At 41.7% G+C, this 25,614-nt stretch overlaps 1 long non-coding RNA gene across 2 annotated transcripts in view; it reads right to left on the bottom strand.

The window, feature by feature from the left end:
* The window catches only part of LOC120398646, a 50,887-nt gene extending 36,568 nt beyond the window's left edge, over nt 1–14,319 (bottom strand). Inside the window, exons 1-3 of one of the 2 annotated variants that reach the window (XR_005594598.1) lie at nt 14,104–14,319; nt 12,763–12,893; nt 3,382–3,743 (exon numbers count right to left, since the gene is read on the bottom strand). This is a non-coding gene — a long non-coding RNA (uncharacterized LOC120398646). Of the gene's footprint in view, nt 1–3,381; nt 3,744–12,762; nt 12,894–14,103 lie in introns of those variants that run through there. The other variant, XR_005594597.1, reaches the window with a different exon arrangement.
* Between the last annotated feature and the right edge of the window lie 11,295 nt (nt 14,320–25,614).

The following is a 25,614-nucleotide window of genomic DNA, read 5'->3' as shown; positions in this document are numbered from 1 at the left end:
GGCTGTAGACTGCTCCGGCAGGCCAGACCGGGCAGCACAGCCGCAGCATGTTCCAGCGGGCTGGGCCAGGCGGCACGGCCTCGGCATGCTCCGGTGGGCCAGGCGACGTGGCCACATCCTGCTCTGGGGGGCGGGGCCGAGTGGCACAGCGGCAGCCTGCCAGCCCCAGAGCTGCAGCTGCTTTGGAGAGCAGCATGGCCAGAAGCGGAGAGACTCTGGACCCGCCTCTTCCCTTCTGTCTCTGCTGGCTGTACTGCCTCTCCTTGCTCCCTCTGTTGCGGGGAAGGGCTGTGTCCCACCTCTCTCTCTCTATACCTGTTCATAAGCCGACCCCCGTCTCTGGTGCTTCCCTTTATTACTAAAAAAATTCGACTTATGAACAAGTATATACAGTACTATTAGGAGGTGTGGGTTCTTCCACACAGTGCCTGATTTAGATGCTAATTATATGACAGTCACATCATATTTACACAGCCACTAGACACCCAGGTCTGGTCTGTGCTAGCCAACTTGAGGGGGACTATGGCTGCAGGGCTGTTTTGTTGCTGTGTAGACTTCTGGACTCAGGCTGGAGCCCAGGCTATGGGATTCACCTAGGGTCCAGGCTGCAGCCCAAGCCTGGAAGCCTACACAGCAATGAAACAGCCCCACAGCTCCAGCCCGGGGAGCCCTGAGTCAGCTAGCACAGATGAGCCATCGGTTTATTTTTGCTGTGTAGACACAGCCTCAGGCTTCCCTCTGATTCTCTCATCCCATTCCCATTGTCTCTGCCACATGAACACTCTAGTGAGACACCTTATTTCTAAGGATAGAAAGAAAAATCCCTTTCAAATTTGTTAAAGAATGCAAATTTTCAACATGAGGCACTCGGAGATGCTAGTTGTTCTCCAGAGGCGAAACCAGTTATCGATGTTGGAGCATGGCTAATTATCAACAGGAGAACCTTGAGATGACTCCTTAGCCTTCATCTTCCCCTAGCAGATCAACACTTATTGCTATGGCATCAGGCTGCCAAAGCAACACCCAGTTAGAATAACAAAGCTAGCAAGCATACACCATAAAAAAATCAGAAAATATGAAAAATGCACTAGTACAGTTCCATGACATGGCTTATTTGGAGTAAAACATTATGCCATTACATAAGGATTGATGGTAATAGAATAGAATACATTTGGAGTTACAGAGAGGTAGCAGGAAGTTTGAGAATAAACAGTATAGGAGATAGTCAGTGGTTGTGACTGACCACCAGAGTCCTGGCATTACTCCATACCTGGAAAGGAGTGGGGGGGGGGGGGAATTTGAACACACAGATAAAGAATTTAAAGGAACACAGTAAGAGAGAAGCAAACATAGCTTTTCTATATGAACAAGAACTGAATTCCACTGAATCTTTCTTTAAGGGAGAGAATCTTGCGGGGCTTCTTCTTGTTCCATTCCCCCACCAGACCTCTACCTAGACACTCTCAGTTGGGAGGCTTTCATATGTGAATTGAAATCATCAAGGTTATCAATCAAATTAAAGTGAGAATTGAAAATATTTTCTTATGCAGATCTTAGAAAATTAGCTTGAGCTATAAAACCCATAATAAGCAAATCTCCATATCATGGCAACTGAATTGCTTGCCATTTTTATCTCCTCTCATATTAACCAGCCACTGATAAACCCAGGGCCGGATTAACCTTTTATGGGCCCGGTGCCAAACATATTTGTAGGCCCCCGTGAAAGCAATGGAGCATAGCGTGGGGAGGTCAGTCCCTGGAGTGAGAGGCGAACCAGAGGCAATTGGGCATGGCATGGTGGAGACAGCCCCACTTGGCCCAGCCCAGTGTGAGGGCACTGGGTATAAACTGGCAGTTGCCAGATGCTCCTTCCCCTCAGGGGTGGGCCCATGCGCAGCCCCCCCACCTGACACCTCACTATGCCCAGCACCCCCTGCACTCCCCCATCACAAATACACAGCACCCTGCACATCACCATCCCTGCTCAGTGTTCCCCCAATTACCCAGCCCCCCAACTGCCCAGCACCCCAGACAAAACCCCCACTCCCTAGCACCCCAACACACAAAGACCTCACCCACTGCCCAGCTCCCACCCAACAGACCCACCTTTTTGTGTTCTCTCAATCCTATGCTGCTCCATGACACACACTGTTTCCTGGCATAACTGGAGGCCTGTCTAGGATCTTCACAACTCTGTGTCCTGTGATCCCAATCCTGACATCCCTCTCCCACCTAGCACACCTGCTGAGCCAGGGATTGTGAGGGAATCATCAGAAGGCAGACTTACAGCTGTCTTCCTTAGTTCCTGCACCTGGGAAATTCTCCCCCAGCCAGAAAGCCAGAACCAGGCATTTATGGCCTTTTACACTACCCCAGTCCTTTTAGCCAATGTAAAGGGGTCCAATCAGAGGTGAGGATCTCATTCAAGCCATCTTCCTCCTTATCTCCCCCACTTACTTCCTGAAGTAGTAAAACAAAATATCTTGTGTGGCAAAGTGCATCAAAAATGTGTAAACAAACTAGCCTGTAATGAAAAACATGCCTAGTTTTTAACAGTGTCCACTGTCCTTGTATGACATGCATCCGACGAAGTGGGTATTCACCCACGAAAGCTCATGCTCCAAAACGTCTGTTAGTCTATAAGGTGCCACAGGACTCTTTGCTGCTTGTCCTTGTATGGTAGCAGCATTCTAGCATTCAGCATCCTAAATAACTGACAGATGTTCTGCAGGCCATTCTGGCTCATTCCCAACAGAGCTATTGCTCTAACTGCTCTTCACAAATATTTAAGTCTATCTGTCTGAGCACAACTGCTGTAGAATAGCACATGCAATATTTTAGCAGAATGCGAAGGAGAAGCTGTTTTTGGTTCAATACCTTTCCTTTTTTATAATGAGCCGCTTAGCATAGCAATTATCTTAATCAAGTCATCGTTAATGCCAAACTGCTGCATTGTTTAGACAACTTTAATTGCAAATGTTTTATTAAGCTCACTTGATGAGGAGGTTCAGATGAGTGGGATAAAAAGAGTATAACGAGCAGTTAATGAAAGTAGCGCAGCACTTTTTTAAGGGCCTGTACTGTGTGGAGCATGCAGCAGTTCAGCTTTAGTCCTCTGATTCTGTCCTTGCTGTTGGCCCATGACAAAAGAGACAGAGCTTGTTTCACTCTTTGTAGAAAGTAAACGAGTCGTTGACATGGAGGCAGCCATAACTACAAAATGGACACCAAAACAGAAGGGAGGAATATAGAGAAGGGAGGGGATGAAGCACAGTTCAACTGACCTTTTTATTACAGAGATTGCTACATAATTGGCAATATACTTTAAAACTGCCTTTGCAATAGGATTTTGATAGTTTTCTTTTTAGTGTGTATATACGTCATTCCCAGTCATGCCGGGTGAATCCATTCCAATGGACTGATGTCTGGGCATGTCTTGTCCCTCTGCCACACAGCAACATGTCTTGATATATTTGCCACTATCTCGCCTCTTCCTGTCCTCTCTGCTCTCAGGCCTCTTCTTCTGGGATTTTTTTTCTTTCCAACATCGTTTTATTCTTTAGTGTATTTGCTGCTCCTCTCTCTCTGTATCTCCCCTATATCTTAGCTCCTCCATTCTTTCTCTTCCTTTTGTTGAACCTGGCAGACCTCCAACATAACACATTCCCTCTCTTTCCCTGACCACCTGTGCTTCAAAGTCTTCTCTCTAGTACTGCAGTTTACGATGGAGACAGCAGATGGTGCTGGAAATAGAAACGTTGAGTAAATCTGCTGGGGGAGTGGAGGGAACGCATGGCTGGTAGCAGCAGTTAGTATCATCTGAGGACATGGAGAGGTCTCCCTCTGTCCTCCCCGCTATCAGGAATATAAATTTATAGCATGGTTTCTCTCTCAGGGCCATAAACAGATGTCTAGTGGTTGTGACTACCCTTTCTTCCTAGATTGGGATATGGGGTAGTGGTTCAAGTTTTTGCCCTTATAAGGTGGTGTTAGCGGTGTGTAGCTGTGACAGATGGGAGACCTGGGAAGTGTCAGTTCAAATGACCCTATTGAAATATGTCAGACAGGCCGGGACTTTGGAGACAATCAGTGCATAGTGGGTTTTCTGTGGAATTGCTGGAGAATGGTTAATGCAAATTTCACAAACAAGTTATGCCAGAGCCTAGCCTCTTGAACCTATGCCCTGAGAAAAGGGCTGTTGGTGATTACCTGTTCCAAGAGACCCCGGTAAGCTTTTAGCATGTGTGTAGGCTCTTTTATAGGTTTTTTAAAAAATGTTGTCTCTGTAACACGTTTGCTCTAAGAATAAATGTAATTTGCTTTTTGAAGGCTGGTTGGTAACTGGTGTACACTGTTAGTCTCTGGAGAAAGAGTTACTCAAAGGTGCTGGCCCCCAGGCTGAAGGGTCTGAGACACAGGTCTCTGCCCAAGAGAGGTGATGGCTGGGAAGCCTAAAACTTTAAGTGGGTGCCCTCAAGGAAGACCAGGAGCAAAGTATCAAAGATGCAGTTAACCCTGAAACTGTGACAACAGCATGAACTAATAGACAATATTTCAGTATTATTGGTTTGAAAAATAATTGAAAGCTTTTTTTGCCTGGTAGAGTTCAGTGAATTTTGTCACAAGCATAGACCGTGTATGTAAATATGTAGAAGAAAAAGTAGACACCATCAGTTGGTCATGACTTGATCTTGGTTTACTACTTACTGCTGTACACTCACTGACATAACATGGGGATCTGCAAAGCAATGGAGGTCAGGTGCTAAAAAGAGAAAAGCCTTGAGAAATCTATCTTTGGTATTATTTATAAAATCTAACTTTCCTTCAGATTGCTCATGCTCACCCCCCACGGCAGGGCTGCCCGGGGAGGGGGCAAGTGGGGCAATTTGCCCCGGGCCCCACAGGGGCCCCCATGAGAATATAGTATTGCAACTATAGAATATAGTATTGCAACTTTTTTTTATGGCAGGGGCCCCCAAAATTGCTTTGCCCCAGGCCCCCTCAATCCTCTGGGCGGCCCTGCCCCACGGGCATAGAGACTGTGCTTGTCTGGAGCCTGCACTACCCTCAAAGTAGGGCAGCAGCAGAAATACCACAATCTAGCTCTGTAGCCATTAAACAGATAAGAAATAGCTTTTGAACTTCCTCCATTGTTTTGCAACATTTCTGTGAGATTCAAAGAGGCATGAAGTTTTCCATTCTGACTGGAGTTTTAATCCCAGTTTGTTACTGTATTGTTTTTAGAAGTCAGACATGTAGCATCCTTCCATTATGATGTGGCACTTGAGGTGTATAAACAGTGTATTATTTTGGGGGAGTCCTGCATGATTATATTCTGTTTAGTTTGTTACACTGCACATACCACTGTGGTATCTGTAATTGTAGCAACAGAATATGCCTTTATGAAATTTATCTTTGGGCCTTATAAGACATTGGCCCCATGTTGCATGTAGACCCCAGAACACCTATTTCAAGGCTCAGCCTTTAAGGGAGTTGAACTTGGCCTTACCTGTCTAGGACTCGGGCCTCCTACAGGACTACAATTTATAAGGAGTCTGTGGGCTCTGTCAGTCAGAGTGAGTGAGGCACGGATTATTCTCTAGGGCAGTTGTTCTCAACCAAGGGTACCCATACCCCTGGGGGTATGTAGAGGTCTTCCGGGGGTACATCAGCTCAGCTAGGTAGTTGCCTAGTTTTACAACTGGTTACATAAAAAGCACTAGCAAAGTCAGTACAAACTAAAATTTCATACAGACAGTGACTTGTTTATACTGCTCTATATACTATACACTGAAATGTAAGTACAATTTTATATTCCAATTGATTTATTTTATAATTACATGGTAAAATGAGCAAGTACACAATTTTTCAGTAGTGATCTGCTGTGACGCTTTTGTATTTTTATGTCTGATTTTGTAAGCTAATAGCTTTTAAGTGAGGTGAAACTTGGGGGTACACATGGCAAATCAGACTCCTGCAAGGGACACAGTAGTCTGGAAAGGTTGAGAGCCACTGGTCTAGGGCAAGAGACCTGGAGGGAGCAGGAGCCTGCTGTGGGAAAGACTCAGAGATGTCAGCTGGGGAGGAGCCTCAGCTGGAAGGGCTAAAATGGACTGTTAGGTACAAACAAGGAGGAGGGCAGTGGATGCTCTACACACAGAGGTGGATAAAGGTTTCCTGGGGCCTTTGGCCAGAACAAGTGGGGAGGGGCCTCTCCCCACCCCTTCCACCTGCAGCTCCACCCCTATGCTGCCCCTTTCGCCTGTGGCCCTGCCCACAGCCCTACCCCTTTTTGCCCCTTTCCCGGGGGCAGGGCCCACCCCTGTTCCACCCAAGGTCCACCTCATTCTGCCCTCACACTGCAGCCCCACAACCCCTTTTGCTCCTTTCTGCCCCCCACACTGGAGTCCCAAGACAGGAGAAGCTCTGTCCCCATGCCATGGCCCTGGGGCTTCCCCCATCCCCCTCCATGCTCCTGCGAGGGGCCAGGGTTGTGGCACTGGGGCTTCTCACGCCTCACCCACCTGGCGCTTCTGCCAGAGAACAGGGTCAGGTGTGGGGGCTTCCCCTGCTGCCTCGTAGCTTCTACCAGGGATGGGTGGGGGGAGCTGGGTCTTCTCCTGTCCGGGGGCTTCCCCTTCCTCACACATCTGCCACGAAGCAGAGTCAGGGCACGGGGTCTTCCCTCACCCTGCCTGCCCATCAGCTGGAGCTCCAGTCTTCCACGGACTGGCAATGGATTTTTTTTCTGGGGCTCCCCAGTTGGCCAGGGCCCCTGGGCACAGGGGCTAATCCACCACTGCCTACACAAAGGGCACAAAGACTGCTTGAGCCCAGGGATGGGGTAAAGTACTACGAGGTGCAAGCCTTAAAGGAGGGTAGCGGAGAACCCTGCATCCAGGATTGTGACCTTGAAGCTGTGGGGAAGGGTTGTTTTGAGAAACAGTCACTTTGTAATAAACCAATCCTAGGTAGGGGTGAGTTAATTTTGAAATTACCTATTGTGTGCTATTTTGGCTGAGGAAGAAGGTAAATTGAGGCAATGGAGGGGCCTGGTGCTAGACTAGATAAGCCCCTGCTACCAGCCTCAATTTCATTTGCTTCCTCTGCCAGTTTGCTATCATCTGCTATTTTAATAAATCAGCTGTTTTGTCCTTTCCCTTAGATCATTAATAATGAAGTTAAATAATACCAAGCCTATTATCTTACCCTGCCTTCCCTTACTGAACTCCCCCACACAACTCAATACATTGCTTTTTTTACTCTTGATACATAGTTCACAGCTCTTTGGGCAATTTTCAAAGGGACAGTGCCAATCTAAGACAATTCGAGTGAATTTTCAAGCAACATTTTGCGAGTTGCTATAGATATTATATGCTGTACTGAAGTTCAGATATCTAACATCAGCTATATTCCTTTCATCGACTAATCTTATCATTTGACTGAAACCGGCGATCCAGTTGGTTACTGTAATTTATCTTCTTTGAACTCATGCTATCAGACTCTGATTCAACAAGTTACTCAGACATGTGCCTACTTTTCACCACACAAGTGATCCCATTAAAGTCAGTGAGACTATGCTCAAGCTTAGAATTAGACATGTGTTTCAGACCATTTTTCTCATTGTTCCATTGTTCCATTTTTCTCCATTGTCTTCCATTTTTTCTCTACACATTTGGTTCACAATTTTACTAAGTATTGGAGTTAGACATACTGGCTGATAAATGCCAAGATTATTCTTTATTCCAGAAATCACATTATTTTTTTCCTGTCAACATACCCAATTCTCAAGGAGTCTTCAGATGAATTGCTACTTGTGTGTTCACTGGTGCACTAAATGTATCACACACGAGCAGATGTGCAACTCCTTTATTATTTTACTTTTTGGCAGATTCAGTATGAAAAGACATCTGTTCTGGAACAATTACCAGCTTCTCCACACTTCCTATGCTTAAAATTGCCAGCTGCAGGATTTGAATTGAAAATACCAGGAATGATTTTGTAAGTGTCCGAGTGCATGAACTGCATCTGCAAATTACGTCCTATTTGAAATATTTTGTGGTTTAATCTAGTTTCATCTAAACAAGACACTGTCAGTGGCTTGAGGTGAAGCGCAGATGAACAGAGGCTGTGAAAATCCCTCCCCAACAGTTCAGCAGCTGTACCACAAACTTAGTTGATAGCAACCTTCCTATTCCACACAAGTCTCTCTAGAGCAGTCTCAGAAATATGCCAAAACAAACTCTTATACAGAGACCTTTGATAATAAATTAGGATCAAATTTAGAATGTGTCAGTGCCATTGAGCAGTCTAAAAATATTAATGAACATTTCACTGAATGCCATCACAAAGCAAGTACAAGGGTTTTTTTTATTATTTTTTAGTTGCAGCTTAAAATTCTCTAAACATATTTGTTCACTGCACTAGGAATTAAACCTCAAAGTTGTCAGTCTTCAAAATAACAGTGCTAGAACAGCTCAATATAGTCATCAGGGAAAGGTGACTGGGAAGTGGTCTTTAAGCCCTGTAGGATGGCTGCTTGTGGTTAACAGACATTTTCCTGTCACTCAGTTTTGATGGAGTAATGATATAAAACACAGTAAGATATATTTTGAAAAGTAAAACAAACAAACAAAAAAAGGTTCATCATTGTCACTGTCATAGTCCAGTGTAAGCTCAGACAGGATTTAAAGCACTTTTTTCTTCAGCTGTGTATGGCTTTACTCCATTCTTTTCACATATGATAAAAGAAGTTGCTTCTGTTCAAGGAGCTGTGGACTGAGGGCAAGTCCACACTACAGTGCTACATCAATGAAGATGCACTGATGGAGCTGCACCACTGAAGCGCATCTGGTGAAGACTCTCTATGCTGACAGGAGAGGGCTGTGCCGTCGGCATAATTACTTCACCTTGGAAAGAAGTGGAAGCTCTGTTGACAGGAGAGTGTCTTCTGCCAACATAGCACTGGTATGGACAGCACAAAATTTGCATCACTCGGGCAGTGGGTGGGGGGCGGCTTTTACACCCCAAAGCGGCATACATTATATCGATTTAGGCAGTAGTATAGACCTGCCCTGAGTCTTTCAATTTAATGGATGGCCTGGAAAGTAACAGTCTTTGATGATAGTATGCTAGGCACACTGAAAATCATTTGCTGTACACAGAGAGAGCTTCAGGACAAAAGATACCATAGAAGGAAATTAACATTTTTGCATGAGCATCCTCAAAACATAAAATTGCTAATGAAAATGAAACCACAATTGGGCTATTTGAAATTGTATAAGAAAGATACTGCTCAACTGCTAGTTTTCTAATATTGACATGGTAATTGCACCTGCAGCAAGAACTGATGGTGGGAAGAATTTTACACTCCAGCACTTATAAAATTTGGCCCTGATTTAAAAAAGCCTTCCTGTTCAGGAAAGCACATATGTTTCTCTCCTGGGAAGTCTTCATATCACACTCCCCATCAGAACCCAGCCTGGCCTGGGGAAGCTAATGATCCAACCAGCGGACCAAATTCAGTGATGAAACCTCGTCACATGCCACCTGAGGCACATTGTGCATACGCTAAGAAGAGTCAATGGAGTTTAAGCACATGGTTAAGGTCTAAGTGCTTTCTTGAATGGAATTGTCAAATTTTACTGGTATACATAGAGGTAGGATTGTTTTGTGGTTTAGAATTGTTTAGAATTTCAGATGTGGTTTAAAAATGACCATAAGGAGTTCAAGCTTTGCATTTGGGGAAAAAAGTTTTAAACATAAGGCTATGAATAGAGCAGATCAAATTTTTGATGAACAGTTTTCTGTTTAAAAAATGCGGTTTTGTCAAAATCTAAATGTTTCATGAAAATGTAGACATTTTGTCAACATTTTTCACAGAGAAAAAAGTTGAAACATTTTGTTTTGCAAGAGTTTAGAATTATTATACAATAAATGTCAAAATGAAATTAAATATTGTAATATATTTATATATTTAAATTGTGTGTATATATTACATTTAATATTTTATATAATATAAACATCAACATAAAATTAATTGAAACAACACTAAGTAAACCAAATATTTTAGATTTATTTTTCATGGTAAACTTCAGATTTTCAGTCTCCTGTTCTAATTCCGAATAATTTTGTTACAACAAAATGTTGGAATATTTCTCACAGATCAGAAATTCCAGTTTTTACTAGCTGTATTTATGAATACTTTAAAAAAAAAGTTGAATAAAAATGGTTAGCTGCACACTTCAAACAGCTGAAGTGTATGTATGTGTGCAGCTTCCTAATTGCACTTCTAATTGCTTAAAATAACTCTTATAAATTCCTCCAGCAAAAACCTCAGGAATAAAAAGCTTAAGGCTAAGGTCCTGATCTTGCAAATTTATTCACATGAATAACTATACATTGGAGAAGTGCAATTCAGCTCAATGGGGTTACCAATTACGCAAATATTGTATTAAACTAATACAGGTTGAAGGCATTATACTAAAGTCGAAGTTTAATAAAAATGCCAATGTGTCTGTGGTTTGAAGGAGTGGAAAACTCAGTACCACTTACTAGTCTGTTCAATTTTAAATTGTTCCAACAGGAGCACTGGAAAGACCATAATCAAAAATTATCTGGTATTTTATTCTCTTCATGCCAGTTGATCAAAAGTACTTTTTTTTTTTTCTCCAATGGAAAAATCAAGCCTAGCTATATGGGTTACTACTATAGTGCCTTTCCCCTTCATGTGCTATCTGATGTCTAAAAGTCTTATACCAGCTTTTTAGCTTGAGTCTTCAAGAGAGAAAAATGAAGTGGTTTTTGGTTTTGGTTTTTACATCACGCTAGCTGAAGTTAGTGATCTTGTTGTAAGTTGCTAGTGGAGACAAGGCACAGCATAGTTTTACCTCAGTGTAGCTAGTTGAGGTAAATTCTAGACTTCACTCCTTCATCCCACTGGTGACTTTTATTGGGACAATTTTGAAAATTCCATCATTTTCCTTTATGCTGTATCATGTATTTACCTGATCATATGAAGCACATGATGGGGGTTTGAATGGTACAGAAGTTAAACTCTAAACATTCATTTTGGTATGAGGCCTGATATTTCTGAGACATTGAGACGTAGCCTACAATAGTGGTTCTCAACTGACACCCCTTTTCTATACCAGCATCCACCAGAGCTCCCCTCACACTCAGCAATATAGGAAAGGCTGGCTGATCGGGATGCCCAGACACCAGGTTGAGAATCTTTGGTCTAGTATCTTTTTGACTTGTGCCTCTCTAAATTTGCTGTTTTATTTGATTCTTTGCATTGGCTTGAATTTACTCTTGTCTACAACCTTGCAGAATAGGAAGTTGTAGCCTGAGACTTCTTTGATAATCTTATGAACTGTTCCACCACATTGTGATAATATACATACTCTTCGCTGTATACAAAACATAGTATAAAGCAATTACTCCTAGAAAAGGAATTACTCCTTTTCACCAGACAGCTTTTTGACTACTTACACTGCTGACCTTTTAAACAGCTTTGAAGTGAATAATGAAATAATATCAAACATCAGTGAAGTCTTTGATACTTTAGGTCAGTGGTTTTTAACCTGGGGTGCAAGACATGCCCGATTTTTTTAGAAGGTAAATCATAGAAAACACAAATTAAGCAGAGGAACGTACATACAACTACTTTGTTTCATCAAACCTATATATTTAACATTATACATTAAACAATTACTATAATATACAAACAAAAAAAATATTTTCAAGTTTTTAAGCTAATTGTAGTGAAATTATCTCACTACAAAATACAGCGTACCACCATTTTTGTGGGATATTTCTTGATGCATGCGCAGATGATGATGTGGCAGTGCTGTGGCTTTCTTTGAATTCAGTTAGCTGCCAACTGTTAGCGTGTCAGTTACAGTTTCACTAACTTTCCTTTTCTTGAAGAAAAGTTGTTACGGAAATCGAAGGAATGACCATCGCAAATGAAGCAACAAAGCATTTGCAACAGTTGAGTGACTCTTTCCAAGGATATTTTTCCACTGGAGATCTTGATGTGGCAAAGAAATAGATACTGGATCCATTTCTTTTTAACCTGGATTCTATAAATGATAGTGATTTGATGAAAGATGATCTCATTGAATTATGAGTCAATGGTCGAATTCGAATGGAGTTTGAGACAATGAAGCGTGAGAATTTCTGGTGTGCTCATCTAGCACTGTTTCCACAACTGGTGAAGACAGCGCTGGAGATCCTTGTGCCATTTCGGACTACATACTTGTGTGAGATAGGATTTTCATCACTCTTACACTTCAAAACAAAGGCCAGAAACTGCCTAAATGTGAGCAATGACATGCATGTGGCTATTTAAAAAAAAGTTCCTCGTTTCTCAAACATCATTGAACAAAAGCAACAGCAGAAGAGTCACTGAGCCAGTAAACTTAAAAAAGTGTGTAATTTTTCATGTAATCTTAATTTTACTGTGAAATTAAAATAAATATATAATTCCATCTCTTTCATTCTATAGTTATGATATATCTAGGTTTAAAGAACTGACCTACTTCAATTATTTTTTATAAGGGGTGAGAGAGCATATTTTGAGAACCAAAGGGGTGCAGATTAAGAACCACTGCTTTAGGTGAATAAGGTAGAGTGCAGATCTTGACATTTCTTTAAAGTGATTAAAACTAAAACATCCTACATCTCAGTCAATACCAGTTTAGGCTTACTTGGTTATAGATTTTTGGAAGAAAATAGAGAGCCATAAAAAATGGTTACCTTGGCAGAGAGGTTTGGAAAAGTTCTTTTCCCCCTTATCCTTTTCCCAACGTGAAATCCAATTACTACTTTAGGGACCTCATTGCAGCTGCCTCAAGAGTCTTGTTTGCTTACCACCCATTACTTCTTGACTAGTATGGGGAAAGATGTTTAAAAGGCCAGTTATTGATGATTTTATGTCTGACTTTAGTGTTGGAAACAAGTATACTTTCATAAGTGTTATCAGATATCAGTTAAGCATTTATACTAATATACTTTAGTTACACATACGTCATTTTCAAACAAGAAATTCTTTGGATTTCTTGTTTTACTACCATGCTCTTGTCCTTTGCCCCCACATTTAATTCTAGTCGGATACCTTTCCTACATGCATTTTCAAAAGTGACTAGCAATTTGGGGTATCTTCATTTTGGGGTACTCTGAAGCTCTGGAAAGGAACTTGATTTTCAGAAAATGCTGAGCATCTGCCTGGTAAAAATCTTGATTCGTCAGTGACACAGACACTGAAAATGTCCAGGACAGTAATCCTAAGTGACTCCAAAAACCACTCCAGTTAAGAAGACCATTGGCTTGGATAGGAAATTTGTGTTGCTAAGGGGTGGTCGGCACGGTCGGTCAAATCTTTCGATGAAATGGTTTTTCATCAGAAAATGCTGATTCACTGAAAACCAAAACTTTTCACTGGAAAAATTTTTGGTTTTCTATGAAACATTAATTGAGAGAGGTTTCTCAGATACAGGATGAGAATTTATAGTCACAGACAGCTCCCGCCTGCCCCCACCTTATCATACCTAATAGCTTGTTGGATCTCTCACATCCCAGGTGAGTGTACTAACCAAGTTCAAATCCCCACTCTGCTTGATTTGGAATAGGGACTCGAAGCTGGGACCTCTGTAGGCTATTCTGGGCAGAGCTCTCACTCAAAACCTTAAAGGTCTCGGTTTCATCCTGATGCAGAATGAGAGAAAAATTTCAAAATCTCAAATCAGTACATCAGTATTATTCCCAATTGGATTCTAATTGAAGACTTGCACACTTGTTTGATGAGCAGGGCACATCTTAAACCTGGGATCATGCAAAAAGCACAGCTAACTCCAACCTCCCTTGTAGCCATTTACAAACCAGAGGGACTGATAGAACAGCTGGATCCAGATCTACAAGATATTTGGGGGGGGGGGGGAGTCTAATTGGGGTGATGTAATAGAAGGGTTAAAATACTTTGGGTTGTTTATATTTGATTTGCAATTACAAAAACCTTATTTGGGGAATTTAGGAAGAGAGATGGTATATCTACACTAGTGCAGCTACAGTCATTTCCTAAGTCAATAGAAGGGATTTTACCATCAATGTAGTTAATCTTCCTCTTCAAGATGCACTAGCTAGGCCAATGGAAGAATTCATCTGTTACCTAGCTGCGTCTCAACCAGGAGTTAGTTTTTCCAAACCACAGCAGTCAGGATATGAATTTTTTTGCAGGCTTGAGTAACATAGCTAGGTCATTCTAAGGCCTGGTTTATACTACAGAGTTAGATTGACGTAAAGCAGCTTATGTCAACCTAATTATCTTCGCATCTACATTACAGTGTTCCTCCCACTGATGTAATTTGCGTGCTATGTTGACTTAAGCCTCTCCCAGAGGTGGAGTTATTAACACTTAAGTCAATGTATTTAAGTCAATGCAGTGGCAATGGAGACACTGCATTGCTTACATCACCTTAAGTGGCCTCCAGGAGGTGTCCCACAATGCCCCATTGTGACCGCTCTGGTCATTTTTTCTGAACTCCACTACCCAGAGGCCAGGTATACAAGAAGAAGCCCGTCCCCTTTTAAAGGACCAGGAATTTTTGAAATTCCATTTCCAGTTTGCTTGGCATGGAGAACACCTAGCAACTGCCCAGCTGAGCATGCTGGCTACATGCTCCAAACACGCTCCTACCTGGACTGCACAGGAGATGGTGGATCTCATGGGTCCATGGGGAGAAGAGACACTGTAGGCACAGCTATGATCCAGCCACAGAAATTTGGACATATATGAGCAGACTGCTCGGGACATGGGGGAGAAGGGCTTTTCTATGCATACACTGAAATGTATAAGCACAGCTTTGCCCATTATGAAGACAGTTACAGGGCTCCTTTTTATTTGGAATCCTCCTGCCTGAATTAAGTTGTTTAGGTTACTCAGGTACTGTGTGCAAATCATCTGCTGCAGAATTTACTCAGCTCACCTGACTTGTTTCTCTCTGGAATACTCTTAATTCTTAAATTTTTATTTCTGGCATGATTCACAAGTAAATCTTGTTCATTAGGCATCATTTTATTGTGCTTCAAAACTTCCTTTGCAATGGTGTATTAATCTGAGGGTTAATTCTTTTGAGAATTATTTTTGGTTGGTTTTAATCACTTTAGCTTATTGATTCCTGTACAGCATTCAAATACTTCTGCAGTTTCTCCAGATTGCAAGTCATATATTTGAAAATCAGCATGTGCACCCTCTAAACTACTCTATTGCTGTCACAGTTCCTACAGTGGAGAAGAAAATGCCATTTATGCTTCCCTGTGAATTAATCTAAGAAAAATAAACTTATATGTAGTAGATTTGGAGTGAGTAAGCAATGGCATGGGTAATTATCCAGTATTTCACTGCTTTTCAACTTGGATCACTGCGGTGATCTGACACTTTCATGTTTCATTTTTTCCTAATTGGCATCCAGTTCTCCAGAAGCTCTGCTGGCTTGTTTTCTTTTCTCATAAAATAGTAAAATTCTAGCTCTCATGATGTGAAGAAACACTTTTTGTTAAAATTTTGCAAGGTTAACTGATGCAGCAATATTTCAGTATGCAGAACAATGGCAAGCATTGATTAGAGCTGTGGGAGGGAAAAATAAGTAGGACATAGGACACATGTTAAATGGAGACAAATTAGTATAGAGTAAATTCTTTTACTAAACCTGCATAATCACTAATAGATTCAGACACCTTTACTAATTTCAATAGCACTTTACTCCTTATGTAGTCCCACTGGTTATAAGAACAGTTGTATGGAACTGCTCACATAAGGTTCTAAATAGGAAGGGTGAATAAGGTGTATCAGAATCTAGCCTGACGTGACACATTTACGCTGTCCTATTTAAATACCAAATTAGAGTTGGTTTCCTTTATCACAAATATTTTTAAGATTAAAGAAATAAAAAATGTGAAGAAGAGAAACACACCAGCCTCCCCAGAATATCCACTCTGGTGATTAGAGCCATAGGCGCTGACTCCGTGAGTGCACCAAGTCTGGAACACCCACAGAAAAAAATTAGCAGGTGCTGGGCACCCACTGGCAGCCAAGATCCACCATCCCTCCCAGCACCTCCCACCCACTAGCTCCCTCCTTCCCCTGCCCCCACAGCTGTTCCACAGCATGCAGAAGGTGCTGGGGGGCAGGGGGAGTCACCAGGATGGGGCACGCTTGGGGGAGGATGGAAAGAAGTGAGGTAGGGATGGGGCTTTGGGAGAAGGGGTGGAGTGGGAACAGGAGCAGGGATGGAGCAGGGGCGGGAAGAGGTGGGATGGGGGTGGGGGCTTGGAGGAAGGGGTGGAGTAGAGGCGAGGCATGGGGTGGAGAGGGGTTGAGCACCTCCTGGGTAGATAGGAACTCAGTTCCTATGGTTAGAGCACTCACCTGGGATGTGGGAGATCCAGGTTTGAATGCCTGATTTGGAGCATGGGCTTGAATCTAGGTCTCCCCTATAGAATTATGTGAATAGCTAAGTTTTCAGTTCACTGGCAAATAAAAAAAATGTATTCCAGTTCAAATGGAAACTGAATTTTTTCAAAATTCAGTGAACTGTAAAGCAAAAAGAAAAAATATATTTAAGTCAAATGAGACAGCTTTTAGTTAGACAATTTTAAAAACTTTTCTGAATGGTTTTTAATAACATTAAGGAAATGTTGAAAGTTGTTTCTAACTGAAAAATCTAAATGTTACATTTTGAAAATGTCACAACCAAACATGTTTGATTTTTCTGGAATTTTTTTTTAGTTTTTTTTCCCCCCAACTGAAACAGTTTGGTGTATCAAAGTTGCAAAACATTTTGATAGTATGACATTTTGCCGGGGAAAAAAAAACAGCTGAAAAACTTCATCCATCTCTACTCCATATTTCAGATGAGTGCCCTAATTAGGAGGCTATTGGCTATTCTGGGGTAAGTCTTTCAATCTTTCCCACTGGAGCTGTTCCACTTTGTATAAATAAATATTCATTGGGCTAGAAAGAGACAGACGTTATAGCCCAGTGATTAGGGATCTCACCTGAGAGGTGGGAGACCAAATTCAAATCCCTGTTCCAGTGAATATGTCATTAGTTATCAAAAGTGGAAGAGCTTCCACAGGAGTGATTGAGAGATGTGCCCAAAATATCCCATACCCCTTTGGCTAGGGCACTTTCCTGCAATGTGGAGGAAACTTCAGGGAGGGAGGGAATTGAACACATATCCTGGGTGAGCGCACTAACCACTGGGCTGAAGATTATAAAGGAGGCCACCACCTGGGAAATTCATTTAGGGTCAAATTAAACAAGTTTAATTCAATCTTAAATGGATTTTATTTATTTTGATTCACCAAAATGTTTAGCAATTTTCTGGTGCAGTTTAACTGAAACCAAATTTTTTTCAAAAAAAAAAAATTCTTTTGAATTGCGAAAACTGAAAAGTCAGTTATTTTCCCTCCTCTACTCCTCACTAAGCTTGGGTGATTAGGTAGCATCAAACAGGACCCCAAGCTTTGATGGAAGGTGGAGATAACACCTTGACCATCTCTTTGAAACCTTTCCTTTTCCAAACAGTATTACTTCAGTCTTGCCTAGATTCAGTTTGACCCATCCCCTCTTCATCTAAGAGCTGTAAGCATTCTGACAGGTTAGCAATGGCAGTGGTTGCATCTGTTGAGAATGAGCTATATAGCAGAGTGGCATTGGCATACTGTTGGCAGCTGAGCCCTTGGTGTATTTATCTTTCCGACTGGTCTCATATAGATATTGAAGAAAAGAGGGGATAATATGGATCCCTGAAGTACCCTGCAGGTGAGGGTCTTTGGAGGAGCATCACCCTGCTGAGTTCTGCTGGAGAGGAATAATTGGAGACACTGTACTACTGGGCCATTTACTCTTTCTAAATCATGTAGGAGGCTTAGAAGTACTTTGTGGTCCACTTTGTCAAAGGAGGTCCAGCAGTATGAGCATGGAGGTCTTATCTGAGTTCATGGCCATTTAGCGGTTGTCTTTTCGTGTCGTCATAGCCATCTCTGTGCTGTTTCCCGGTTTGAATCCTGACTGTAAGTCACATGTTATTAGAGCTTGGTGGTTACTGTTACAACCTGGCCCAGTAGTGGCTGTCGCAGCTTCAGGGCAACTGCATCTGCATTTTCTCTCTATGGTCCACCAGGGGAACCCACTTTTAGGCTGCCAGTCCCCAGCGATTACCTCTCAGGCTGAGATCCACACGTCTCTCCTTCCTGAGTTGGGGTTTCCAAGGCTCAATAGCTCCCTGCCTTACACCATGATAATTCTAGCAAGCCAGCTGCCTAAATAGGCCAGTGCCTGCACTGTAGTTTTTCTTCAAAGGCTATGAGCAGCACAATTTCCTGCAGTTATAAGTTACAACATGGCTCTTTAGTAGCAAGCACACTTACTCTTAAGGTGAAAGCATTACAGAGAAAACATATTAAAAACCTTAAAAGAACCTACCTGCATGCTGAAAAGCTTACCAGAGGTCACCCCAACTCCAACCTCAGGCTCTGGCAGGTGTCAGTCCTTCAAAACCCACAACTGGGTTTTCTGTGTGGTTACAAGTTCATAAGTATCTCAGATTCACAACCCCGGCAGGCAGATCGCCTTGTTTCTTTCTACAGCTCAGGCCTTTGATCTCCAATCTCCAAGACCAGATAACCAGCCAGTAATTACCCTCTGCTCAAGGAAGATCTTAAATAAACTGGGTTTTTCATAACCAGAGGTGGGGAATTAACATCTCTTTATATATTCCCCAGGAAATCCAGCTTCACACTCATTGTCTCAAAAGTCCATTCTTGTCTGGCACAATTTCATATAGTCCTTTGAACTCCCACATCTGCCCCCTAGAGAGGTTACTTATAATCCTGGCCCACAATAATACATAAGCTTAATACATGGTGTTTTTGAAGGATATTGCGGATAATTGTCAAATCTGTCACAGTGGGCCTAGTTGTTGTTTTGGCCATTGTCAGACAGGATACTGGGCTAGATGGACTTTTGGTGTGACTCGGTAGGCCGTTCTTATGTTCTTATGATGTTCACCTGCTTTTACCAGCTAGGAGTGGTGTGGATCTGTTTCACAGGATGTGGTTCTAATATTTTTCAGGGCTTTTTAAGCTTTGCTATGTGTGTTTTGGTCAAGTTCAGTCTGGGTTGATCAGCTGGTTCACTCTGGAAAATAGCTCTGCTAGCCATGATTTTGCCACATTGATAACAGAGGAGTAGACAGCTTGTTTTGCCTCTTTTACTGATGTGATTTAATCCTGTAAGTGTTTGTCCTGCTGGAGGATGGATTCAGAATCATTATTTATTGTATCATTGGTGTTCTCACGTTATGTGTTATTCATCTGCTGTACTTCATCTGTGAACCCTGATGTGGTACAAACTCATTGGTGCTTTGGCCTCAGATTCGGTGGCTTGTTCACCTAGGGAATACAGGAGTCTTTGGGGACAGACTAGCTTTGATTACTCACTGCTCTGTGGGGAAGGAGAGAAGGGTCTGATCTCTGCCTGGATGAGGTGATGATCAGACCAGGAGAATGATATGCTAGTGAAATTGCCTAGGTTGATAGGATCCAACATATATCTGGCTGAATGTGTAGGTCCAGAGACTGCCATGGATATTACTTCGCTTGCATCCGACGAAGTGGGTATTCACCCACGAAAGCTCATGCTCCAAAACGTCTGTTAGTCTATAAGGTGCCACAGGATTCTTTGCTGCTTTTATGGATATTACTGTATCTCTCTAATAGAAATAAATATACCGGGTAATAGCTGAGCAGGCACTGTAGAGATAGTAATCTGCTATGAGGACTGGTGCATTGAGGTACTAGAGGCAAATCTCTGCCCACTCCCTCTCCCCTCTCTGTCCATTTACTTTGGGAATGAGGGAGGAGTTGGCATGCAACAACTTCTTATGTGTATAAGCTTGGACCATGGTCAGGGGAGGTAACACATGATTGTGATCCTATTTGGCCACATTGGCTGGGCCATGATCTGGTTCTACAGAATATCAAGCTTTAGTATTCCAGAGATGGTGGCATGTAATAGGGATGCATATCGAAAATGAAATGGTCATGTGCCACAAGGCGATGTAAAAGGTTTGAGTGTTTACTACATTGGAAGTGTGTTTTTGCAGTAACGCTGAAATATTGTGGACTGGAATAAATCTGAGTGAGCAGATGAGCCTGCAGATTAGTAACATTTCACTTAAATAAACAGCAGGGTGATTTGAAAAATGTGTGGTTGTATTTCCTGGAAATCTGACTAATGTGTTCTCATTAGTGTAACCTCTGTGAAGGTTTTGAAGATTATTTTAATCATATGCTATATCTCAGATGTGATGCATGTTTGTACCATTTTGGAAATAAAAATCTTAAATAGAAAACAATATTTTGTATCCTGGTTATACTCTCTTTGCAGAGGGAAATTAATCCCGGAAAACTAATTTTAAGGATACTAGCTTAAACTATATCACAGACTGCAACTTGATAATTTTGGAATTTTATTGGTTTCAGTTGGACAGGAGAGGAGTTGTTGCAATTTCCTTTGAGTTTTATCCAGTGTGCATGTGTACAGGTCACAAGTAATGGAAAAGTTAAGGGTTAAAGGACAAGTTTTGCTCAATGTGACACTTGTGAGCTGATTGATATCTTTATAGTACCTTAATCTTCAACTAGTTCCATTGAAATGAATGGAAGTACTTGTGGTAAGATACATCTCAGCATGAACAATATTGGCCAAATGAGACTACTCTTAGATGAGGTGCTACTCCATAATGATAGCAGGATTTAGATCTCACATATGAGTTGTATGCACATCTATAACAGGAAAAGACTGAAAGGGGAGAAAAATGAACAAAATTCTCTAAGACAGAACTACCCACTATGCATTTAGCATGAAATCCACTTCACTCCCTGTGATGCGCTGTCCACTCCACACAAGCCCTCAGAGGGTCAGTGTGAGCCAGGAGGGGCCAGTTAATTTAGGGGAACCGGGGATTGATAGGCACTAATGGCAGATGAAGCCCAGCTGTGGAAGGAGATGGGATAGAATGATAAAGCCAGAAAGTGAGAACAGAAAGGGGCTGTGAGGTAGGGCCTGGGGCAGCTGATGGCCAGACTGCAGGCTGGCTGTGTAGGCTGGGAGAGGCTCAGGCTGGCTGGCTGGCTGAACAGAACTGGAAACACAGACTGAGGGGAAAAGGCTAGAAGTTGTTGAAACATTATGGAGAAGAAGCAAGGGCTGAGGAAAGGTTCAGATTAGGAAGAAGAAAAAAAGAATAGAAATATCAGTATTTGAAGAAGAGGGAGCAGAAAGGGATGGAAAAAAGAGTAAGGAAAAAGATCAACATCTTAAATTATCAAGTCACCAGCTGGAGATGTAAATATAGGAGTTGTCAATCCCTTGAAAACAGCAGAATGGGTTAGGTAAAGTATCAGAGATATTTTAAAAGCTAAAAGAATGCAGGGTGGAGATTTATTAGTTGAATGTACACATAAGGAAGAGCTTGAGAAATTTAAAACTTCAATTTTAGGGAACATAAAAATAATTTACCAGCTACCTAAATTTATAACAGCAGTAAAAGGGGTAATGTATGGGGGTTCCAGTAGGCATGATTAAGGATGAAATTAAAAAGGTATAGGCGATGACCAAGTGCTGTTTGTTAAGTGATTGACTAGCAGGAGAGGGGGAGAACAGATTCAGTCTACAGCCATTCAAGTAACATTTAAAGATGCAATGCTACCTGATGGGGGGTAATATAGATTATCAGCCGATCCGTGTTAAACCATATCCTGGCCCTTTTACATGTTATAAATGTAAAAAGTTTGGGCATGTTGCAGCTGTCTAAAAGGGATGTGGTAAATGTGGAGAGTGCTCATATCATATGAGAACTCTATGGAAGGAATAGAGTTAAAATGCATCAATTGTGGTGATAAATACAGTGGCAGGGACGATGGATTCTTCCTAAAAGTGTGGGGGGGGGCGGGAAGGGCATGGTGCCCTGTCCTTCTGGCCCTACCCCTAGCTAAGCCAGAAGCAGGATCCAGGCTGGGGACCCCAGGCCCTTCCACCTGCCCTAGGTGGGGAGCCCGGGGAGTAGGGACAATGGCAGGGGGCTGCTCTCAGGGGGAGAGGGAACTACCCTGGGCAGATGTAGGCTTCTCACAGCTGCCTAGGCTCACTGGGCTGCTTTTACCCAGGCCAGGTTCCAGCTTCCAGCCTGGCTGGGGGTCGGGCCTCGGGGGGGAAGTGGGAGGGGCAGGGGGCCAGGCCTGTGGCTAAAAGTGAACAGGCCAGACCTGTCCACTTTCAAAAGTGGGAGTGCCATGGTCCCTTGGCCCTCGTGTTCTGGCACAGCTGCAGTGCAGCATACAAATGGTGCGTGGTGGTGGAATGAGCTAGAGAGAGACAGAAAATTAAAACTATCCATAAAATATCCTAAGCAGAAGTTACCAAAAGGTATTCACAGTGGAATGTGGAGAAGGAGGAAAATGCCAGTGAGGGAAAAGAGCTACTGGTACAACAACATGCAGTTCAGGGCAGGAAAGCTAATATAGGAGGAATAGATGAACGTGTACGGTTTGCAGATAAAGAGAAATTTATAGCATTTATAATATAAGTGATTGATTATACTTTACACACATGGAAGAAGACTGAAAGAATAAAAATTATAACAAAAGCAGCAGAAAAATATTGGCATATAGGAAATCTCTTGATAAACTGCATTCATGCCATTTTAAATTAAGGTAATGGAGTTTAAACATGATGGTTCTAAATTTTTTTTTTTATGGAACACACAATTCCTGACCATGGGTTATTAAACTAAAGAAAACTGGTTTTGAAATGGAAAACAAACCTGACATGATAAACATACAAGAAATATGGTCAGTGAGAGCTTATGTTTAGACTTCTAGGATATGATGTAATTAGATGTGACAGAGAAATAACAAGAGGAGGAGGGGCCAATATATTTATAAAGGCAGGTCTTAGTTACTGTATGTTGATATTGATGTACAGAACTTAAGTTTTGAGTACAATACTGTTGATGTTCCTTTGCAGAATAATAGCCCCTTTATATGAATCTATATTTACAACCCATGTTTAAAAAAAACCCAACCCTAAACAAACTAGAATTGGAAGAGTTAGTTAAGCATGCCAAAGACCTTGCATATTATTTGAGGAAACCTTAATGGCCATAATGAAATACAGGGAAGCAGGAAAACTGATTATAATGACAAAATGCCTGGAACAATTCATTGACATGCACAACCTTGTATTGCTAATTTCTGGAGCACCTGCTAGGTTTAATTCAGTGGGTGGAAGCTTTTCATGTTTAGATCTGGGAATTGCAATATTGCAAGTAAATGCAGCCAGGAAATCTATAAAGAAGTTGGAATGGGAAGTGATCACTTCCCTATGCTAATTGCATATCAAGGCCAAGGTACTGCTGAAAACACTAAAAGAATTCCTTCCTGGAGCATTTGAAAAGCAAATTGGAGACTCTTTAAGCGTGTGTTGAGTATCTAAGTACCAATTGTATAAGTGATAATCTAGAGGAGTTTCATGATAATATAATAAAAGGTGTTGTAACAGCAACCAGCCTAGTTATATGTAAGACATTGAATTGGCACAAACTCAGAAATCCAGTTCCCTGGTGGAATGAAGAGAGAAAACATACAAACAAGCAAAAAGTACAATGAATAGCAAGGACTTAATGAACTATACAATATGTAAAACAGTGACAGAATTGTTAAAAAGGCAAAAAAAAGCTGGAGAAATACTGTGGGGAAAATACACAAAGGTTATGAGGTTTCAGAGATATATAAACAAGTTAAAAGTATAAACGGGATATGGAGAAAAAACAGAGTTCATATCTAGTCTTATAGTAAACGATAAAGTTGAAAGTTCTAACTCAAGTGGACATTTTAGCAAAAGAGTTCCAAAAAGTTAGTAGTGACACAAATCAAACTGAGTTTTGTGAACAAAAAAGAAAGTTTGTTGAATAAAATTATGAGCTCTTACATAGTTGGGTAGAATATAAAGGTAATGCAAATGTCAGCAGACAGGAACTCTCAAAAGCTATAGACAACAGTAAAAGTACAGCCCCTGTTAAAGAAAGCATGTAAAATGCAATGCTTAAGCACCTAACAGAAGGGAGTTTGAGAGTTTTATTGAAATTATATAATATATGGAGGGGGGAAAGAAACACTATCTGCAAACGCTGGTTATACCAATAGGGAAACCTTGCAAATTACGCACTAGACCTGATGCACATAGGAACCTATAGTTCCAGTTTTTCATTCTGTTTCCTGTGGGAGTCTCTCAACCAAAAGTCACTTGAGCCCAGCTGCCTCCATATATGTGGTGTGGGCTGGCCATCCCATATGGTGGATGTCTGGTGCCTGGGTATACTTTATGGAATTATGAAAAGCAGAAAATTCTAGTCAAGTATCACAGCTGGATCAGATGTAAATTCCCCTGCCTGCCTGACAAGATTTATTGCTAAATTATACAAAAGTGTGGGGGGGGGAAGGGAACAGAGCTATAATCGTAAAATGCACTTTTGTGCACTGATCTGCAGCTACAGCATTAGAGAATTTCAAGTCAATTGACATTAGGTGACCAGATGTCCCCATTTTACAGGGACAGTCTCGATTTTGTGAGCTTTTTCTTATATAGGCTCCTATTATTTCCCCCTCTCCCATCCGTGTCCTGATTTTTTACACTTGCTATCTGGTCACTCTAATTAACATAGACATGGGAAAGTTGAAAACAAAAATATCAGAATAAACAGTTGATGATTCAGTATAACTGTACTCGGACGTGGGGAAATAGGAAAAAAAATTTAAATTCCACCTGTGTATTTTAAATGTTTATGAAAGTAGCTTAAAACTCAGATTTGGTGCAAATACAGATCAAAATATAACTGAAAATAGCATCTTACAGATAGAGATATTGGAAATAAAATGCTCATTCCCAGTGAAAAATGGTTTCAAAACTTATTACCTTTCCCTAAATAGGAGTAACTAATGGTAAAATTGTGTCTTTAGGAATAATCCCTGAGCACTTGAGGAATAATCTCTATCATGGTGTAACAGGGTGGCTTGCTTCTGGGCTAGAGAGCCTGAGGTTAAGCCAGCCTTGATTACAGGATAAGCCCCACCTGAGTCAGAAAATTCCCTATAAAGGGCTGCAGATGCCGCAATGAGTGGGAGGATGCTCAGGAAAAAGAGTCTCAAGAAGCTGTAGCTGGCAGTGGCAACAGTACCACAACAACCACCACCATCACCAATAACAAGACTAGTTCTTACAGAGACTTTGAACAGTGCCCAGTTCTGGGAAAGAGGGCTGTGAACCCCCCAACTAAGGGGAGAGAGGGCCAGTGTATACAGAAAGAGTGACTAATTTAGACCCCACTTGGGGAATGTGTTAATTTTCTTTGAATTGCTTTGAGTTTGGTTAAGGAACCCCGAGAAAGAGACAACAGGTGCAGAGCACTGAAGGGTGACATTTAGCCACAAGGGGGTGCATAGGTGGTGGCCAACCATGTTACACCCCAATTGGGCAAAATCCCATCT

This window comes from Mauremys reevesii, linkage group 2, assembly GCF_016161935.1.
Source record: "Mauremys reevesii isolate NIE-2019 linkage group 2, ASM1616193v1, whole genome shotgun sequence".
Taxonomy (NCBI): Eukaryota; Metazoa; Chordata; order Testudines; family Geoemydidae; genus Mauremys; species Mauremys reevesii.
The sequence above is the reverse complement of the archived record's forward strand: the minus strand, read 5'-3'. Positions and strand labels throughout refer to the sequence as shown.